The following is a 6,000-nucleotide window of genomic DNA, read 5'->3' as shown; positions in this document are numbered from 1 at the left end:
GGGGGGGGGGGGAAGCGGGAGGGGCGTGTTTGTTAAACCAACCTTAGGATGAGTTCCATCTCTGGTCCATCTTCCCAACCTTTCCCCTGCCTTGGGCAGAGGGGAAGTCAGGACCCTCCCCTTGCCTCAGGATGGACCCTGCCCTCTCTTCTCCAGACTAGGAGTTGGCAAGCAAAACAGGTGTTAAGAGCTCTGATCTTACTAGAGACCTGGAAACAGATCAAGGTAGAGACCTTTGAAATAATGCCCAAGGATATGAGAATCTAGGGAAGAGATGGAGACAGAGATACACAAACAGAGAGGCAGACTGCTGTCACAGAGACTCCCTTTCACCCCCCACCTCAGTCTCAGTGTGTTCTGGGCTCTGTACTCCTTGGGTGAGTTGGTCAGGGCTTGTGGGCTTTGGGGGGAGAGAAAGCCACATAGAACTCCTTTAAGGTGATAGTTGAATTATATAAGTGTCTTAGAGATAACTCCCTCCACCCTTGCAGTCATTCCTGGATTCCTGTCCAAGGTTGAAGACAACCAAGCCTCTGAGGAGCAGACAGTCAGCTGACCTCCCAGCAGCTTCAACACCAGGGTCTTCTTTTGACTACTTTCCTGCCACCTTCCTGCCAGCACAGGTTAGTAGCATTAGTTTCTGTCTCTTGCAGGGCAGTAGTCACATTAGGAAAGGCTTGAGAGTGGATAAGAGAAATCTGAGACTGGTACCTGGAGCTTTCACACCTTCACTGAGCCCCATTTCCTGTTGATATAATATGTTTTGGTTGGTAGCTCAAGAGTAAATTTTCCCCTTCTCACAAAAGCCATGACATCCTTGGTAGAGTTGGAGATAATGCCTTATACATTTCACTCCCTGTACTCTTGCTTCTTCAGTCTTTTGATTCTCCCCCTGCAATCTCTCCCTCCCTCCTCCCATCCTTGTCACTACTCTCCTCCCCCTGACAGGTCAGTTCTTCCTGCCTTCTTTCTGGATCATTTCACTTAGGTTTCCTCTCAACCTTCATCTATGATTCCAACTTTGAAGAGATGGGAAAATGAGTTTTAAGGGCACCATTTGTGAGGGAGTAGGCTTTTTTTTTTAATGTTTATTTATTTTTGAGAGAGGGAGAGAGAGACAGAACGTGAGTGGGAGAAGGGCAGAGAGAGAAAGATACACAGAATCCAAAGCATGCTCCAGTCTCCCAGCTGTCAGCAAAAAGTGTGACATGGGGCTGAAACCCACAAACTGTGAGATCATGACCTAAGCCGAAGTTGGAAGCTTATTCAACTGAGTCACCCAAGTGCCCTGAGGGAGTGGACTTTGAACACAGCAAGAGGCATGGTAGTCAGACATCAGGAAGAATCTGATAGTCACTGACAAAGTGGCCTAAGTGCCTCCTGATTCATCTTCCCTGATAATGGGGCTTATGTACACATGACAGAGACTTTAAAAAATGGTTAGATTAAGGGGCCAAGAAGCCCTCTTTGCCTGATGTCTAGTCTTAACAATATTATAATTATGAAGAATCACTGGAAGTGGGAGAAGATTTGTCTGGAGATATGGGCATCTCAAAGTGCATCTTCTATCCAGTAATAAGGAGAGTGGGCCCATGTACTACTTCCACATGTTCACAGTTAACCCCATGGAGAGGGGTATGTTTGGGCTTTTATGGAACAATTTTGTTATCCAAGCCACATAGAACTCCTTTAAGGTGATAGTTGAATTATATAATTTCATCCTATTATTGAGTTATATAATATATCTTATTGTTATGTTGTTTAAGTAAGCCTATAAGGTCCTGTTTTTATTTTCACACAATAACAAGGATGAATATTGCCTATACATGAGCCACTGTGGCAAATTCTCTGATGTTCAACATCACTCATCATTAGGGAAATACAAATCAAAACCATAATGAGTTACCACCTCACACCTGTCAGAATGGCTAAAATTAACAACTCAGGAAACAACAGATGCTGGTAAGGATGCAGAGAAACAGGAACCCTTTCGCACTGCTGGTAGGAATGCAAACTGGTGTAGCAACTCTGGAAAACAGCATGGGAGTTCCTTGAAAAATTAAAAATAGAGCTACCCTACCACCCAGCAATTGCACAGCAGGTATTTATCCAAAGGATACAAAAATGCTGATTCTAAGGGGCACGTGCTCCCCAATGTTTATAGCAGCACTATCAACAATAGCCAAATTATGGAAAGAGCCCAAGCGTCCATCGACTAATAAGTGGATAAAGAAGATGTGGTATATGTATATATACAAAGGGATACTACTCATCAGTCAAAAAGAATGAAATCTTACCATTGCCAAAAATGTGGATAGAAGTAGAGTTTATTATGGTAAGTGAAATATTTCAGTCAGAGAAAGATAAATATCATATGATTTCAGTCATTTGTGGAAAACAAGAAACAAAACACATGAATATAGGGGAAGGAAAAGAAAAAGAAAATAAGAACAGAGAGGGAGGCAAACCATAAAAGACTCTTAAATACAGAGAACAAACTGAGCATTGCTAGAGGGGTGTTGGGTGGAGGGATGGGCTAAACAGGCGATGGTCCTGAAGGAGGACCATTGTTGGGATGAGCACTGGGTGTTATATGTAAGTTATGAATCACTAAATTCTAGTCATGAAACTATTATTATACTGCATGTTAACTAACTTGGATTTAAATAAAATTTAAAAAAAAAATAAAGGTGTCCTCTTGGACTTTTTTTGGGAACAGAAGGAGTACTCTCATCTTTATTGGCAGCCAGCTTGGGTCTGGAATCGGGAGTGAGGTTCCCGAAGACAAAGTAGTCTAGGCAGCTACAAGGACAGATCCATCAGATTCCATCCCCAAGACCAACTAACTTGGAACAGCTAATGTACTGAGGCAGTCCAACCTACTAGCGTTGGAAACAAAGGAGGGAGCCCTGGCCAGCTACTGGCCAACTGTTCTACTTTGGGATGCCCAGGGAACGGGATGCTGCAAGGGATTTGGTTTTTGGCTGACTTGCCAAAATTTGTTACCAAAACTCAAATTCACCTGTCCATTGTTCCAAAAGCCAATATTTAAGAGAAGAATTTTGATTCAAAAGGAATATGAGTTTTATTCAGGATACCAGCCAACTGGGGAGAAGGGGAACTCTTGTCCAAAGGCCAACTCTGTAAGGACTCTGCCTGCCCAGGGTTTATAGAAAGATCTGAGGGCAGTCAATCAGTAAAGGCAGTATAGTAGTCCCTAATATTTCTTGATTACCTGCAGACTTGGTGGTGCCAGAAACAGATGTTATCTCATCTCAGTGGTAAGAGGTTGTGCAAGGGGGTCTGGTTTCTGTTTCATGATGTGCAGAAGGATTCTGTTCTTTTCTAGGAAAGGATGCATGATCTATAGGTATACAAAGAAGGGTTAGTTGGTGAATTATGTGGGCTCAGGGTGCTTGCTAAATCTTAAAGACTAGGAGGTCAGTTTTCCCTGGGACAGCTCCCTTAGGGGTGATAAGCATTTTGTGTCCTTTTGATGCATGAGATCAGTGCTCCATTGTGAACATGTGGTCGATGGTCAGCAGTATTAAAGGTTAATATGGAAGAATCAACCTGCAAATGGGCGAGAGGCATGATGGACCAGAAGAGGCAGGAAGGGCAGGGTTGGGGCAGCCTGCCAAGTCAGAGATCACGTTTCCCTAAGTGTATTCAACTGAAGGTCTGAGGCTGAAGGAGACTAGGTTTCTGTGTCAGGGATAGCAGGACTACAAAGGTATTGGGGAGATGCTCACCATGGGTACTGGGGACTGAAATGGGGTTGCTTTCGACAGGTGGACATATTGCTAATGGAAGGTTTAACTGTCTTTTAATCCTCATGGAATTATTAGGTAAATTTTATTAATACCACATTACAGGTGATGAAACTGAGGTTCAGAGAGGCAATGTCAAGTGTCCAAGATAACACATCATATTAAGAGGCAAAGGCAGGATTTGAACTCAGGTCCTTGGGTCCTGAGCTCTTTTTCTTTCCACCACAGCACTGGGCAGAGAGTCTTACTCTTTTATGTGTCTGCCTAAGGTTCAGACCTGTCTGGGAGTGGGAGATGAGGTGGGAGGTAGCAGGCAGGTATTCTAAAATGTTTCTTATATGAAGGAATGAATTATCTGTGCAGGTTCACCATTCATGGTATGGGCCAGAGTCCTAGAAACTCTGTGGCAGGAATGGGAATATAGCAAAGGAGTTCCAGTGTGGCCCAGGAAACTGGAAACAGGTTTCCTGTGGGTCCCCAGGCTTTTCCTAGACATTCTATATCTCTAGAATCTAGAGGGCTGGACTCTGGATTCTTAGAAGAAGGAATAGAATGGTTTGTATGTGTGCAGTGTGATGAGTGTATAAGAGTGTATACATTTGTGTGTGCATGCCTATGTAAATGTATGAGTTTGTGATCGTATGTCTTTGTGTTACATACATATGAGAATGTTTGTGATGTATGGGTATGTATATGTGTGTATTTTAAGGGTATGTGTCTGTGTATATGCATGAGTGTGAGCATTTGTGTGTGTGCATCTGCATGTGGGCATGTGCATATGTGTGTGTACTCTCCCAGGGGAACCTGAATACTCATAGCTGAAGATGTCTTTGATGTGGTTTGTGCAAATGTCCAGCAGGTTTAAGGCTGTGGTATGGGGTAGAGGAGGTGGGAGGCCAGAAGAGAAAGGCTGTCTGTGCTTCGGGAGTAGGGGCTTGGGTAGCCTGAGCAGTAGGTGCCTCTGTCCTGCCAGGCACAGGGGGATGGCATCAGGGTCCCAGCTCTGAGTCTGGTTGGAGACTGTGTCCTGAAGCCTTCACACAGGGTTTGCATTGGAAGAGCTCAGAGGCCCTGCTCTGACCGGGAGGGCCATAAAGAGGTGGGGCCAGGATGGGAAGGTGCCAGATAGTGGAGGGTTCAGGCCTACTCTCTCCCCCCAACTCCACCTCCAGGATTTGGGAATGATGTAACCAGGCTGCACTTCCTAACTCTAAGCTCCACCCATTCTGCCTGAGGGCCTTAGACTCCCCAGAAGTCTCTGTGTGCCACTTCCTGAGGCTCGGATGATGAGAATCACAGTAAAGACTTATATTTCTAGTCAGTATTACTAAGACAGGGCCAAACCAAGTCCTTGTCTATTGGAGTCCTCTGGGAAGGCCATATATTCATTCTTGCTCTATTTCACACAAGCTGAGTCTTACAACCCCTTGTGCTGCGAATTTCTTACTGAGTCTAAGTCAAATCTGCTTCTTGCACTTTGTGGCCTATAAGCTCAACCAGAATTTATGCAGTTGAAACCTAACACCCTCATCCCCAAGCATGGAAGTAGTTTCTTCTAGATAAGGAAGTGGGTCAGAGTGTAGGGACACTGAGAGGATGTGGGGCTAAAGCTGGTGGATCACAGATGGGTCAGACCTTTCCAGGGCAGGAAGGCCATGACCAAAGAGACAGATTCACAGAAGGGAGCTCAGAGACCACCAATTTTCCCTCTGTTTTCCCCTGTCACTCCAAGCTGTGCCAGGGCAAATGGGAAACACAGGCTGAGGAAGGAAGGACTAAGATTAGAATGGGGAAAATGCTTCCCTGTGTGTAGCTTTGAGGAACCTCTGGAAACACAGGGAAAAGAGCAAATTGTGAACAGAAGTTCCTTTGCAGTTCAAGAAGTAGGAAGAGAATGGCAGGGGCTGTGGGACTCTGAGGGGCAGAGGGGTATGTGTGCTGAGGGTGAGGGTGTGCACAGCACGGTGTTTGTGGTGTACGTGTCTGTGCTCCATGGTTAACAGTCCTGTGTGCACCAGTCATGTATGTAAACATATCACATGGGGGAAGGGTACAGCTTTGACATCAGTTTTATACACCAAGGGTTGTGAGCAGGCTTCCCACTGGGGACTACAAAGTATGTTTTTCCTGTTAGGAGCAGCAGTCAGCACAAATGAGAAGACCCCTGTATTGGGAATCAAGAAAACTTGGGTTCCAGTTCAGGGTCTAGTTATCAGCTGTGACACTGTAA

At 45.0% G+C, this 6,000-nt stretch overlaps 2 protein-coding genes across 3 annotated transcripts in view; both read left to right on the top strand.

The window, feature by feature from the left end:
- The window catches only part of LOC125920141 (cationic amino acid transporter 3-like), a 73,017-nt gene that overhangs the window by 16,234 nt on the left and 50,783 nt on the right, over positions 1-6,000 (top strand). For both annotated transcript variants that reach the window (XR_007456967.1, XR_007456969.1), the window contains exon 3: positions 492-623. The gene's annotated coding sequence lies outside the window, so the exon portion shown is untranslated. The remainder of the gene's footprint in view (positions 1-491; positions 624-6,000) is intronic.
- The window catches only part of LOC125920134 (cationic amino acid transporter 3-like), a 243,503-nt gene that overhangs the window by 207,648 nt on the left and 29,855 nt on the right, over positions 1-6,000 (top strand).

Source organism: Panthera uncia, chromosome B4 (assembly GCF_023721935.1).
Source record: "Panthera uncia isolate 11264 chromosome B4, Puncia_PCG_1.0, whole genome shotgun sequence".
Taxonomy (NCBI): Eukaryota; Metazoa; Chordata; class Mammalia; order Carnivora; family Felidae; genus Panthera; species Panthera uncia.
Note: the sequence above shows the minus strand (reverse complement) of the source record. Positions and strands in the feature narration are given on the sequence as shown.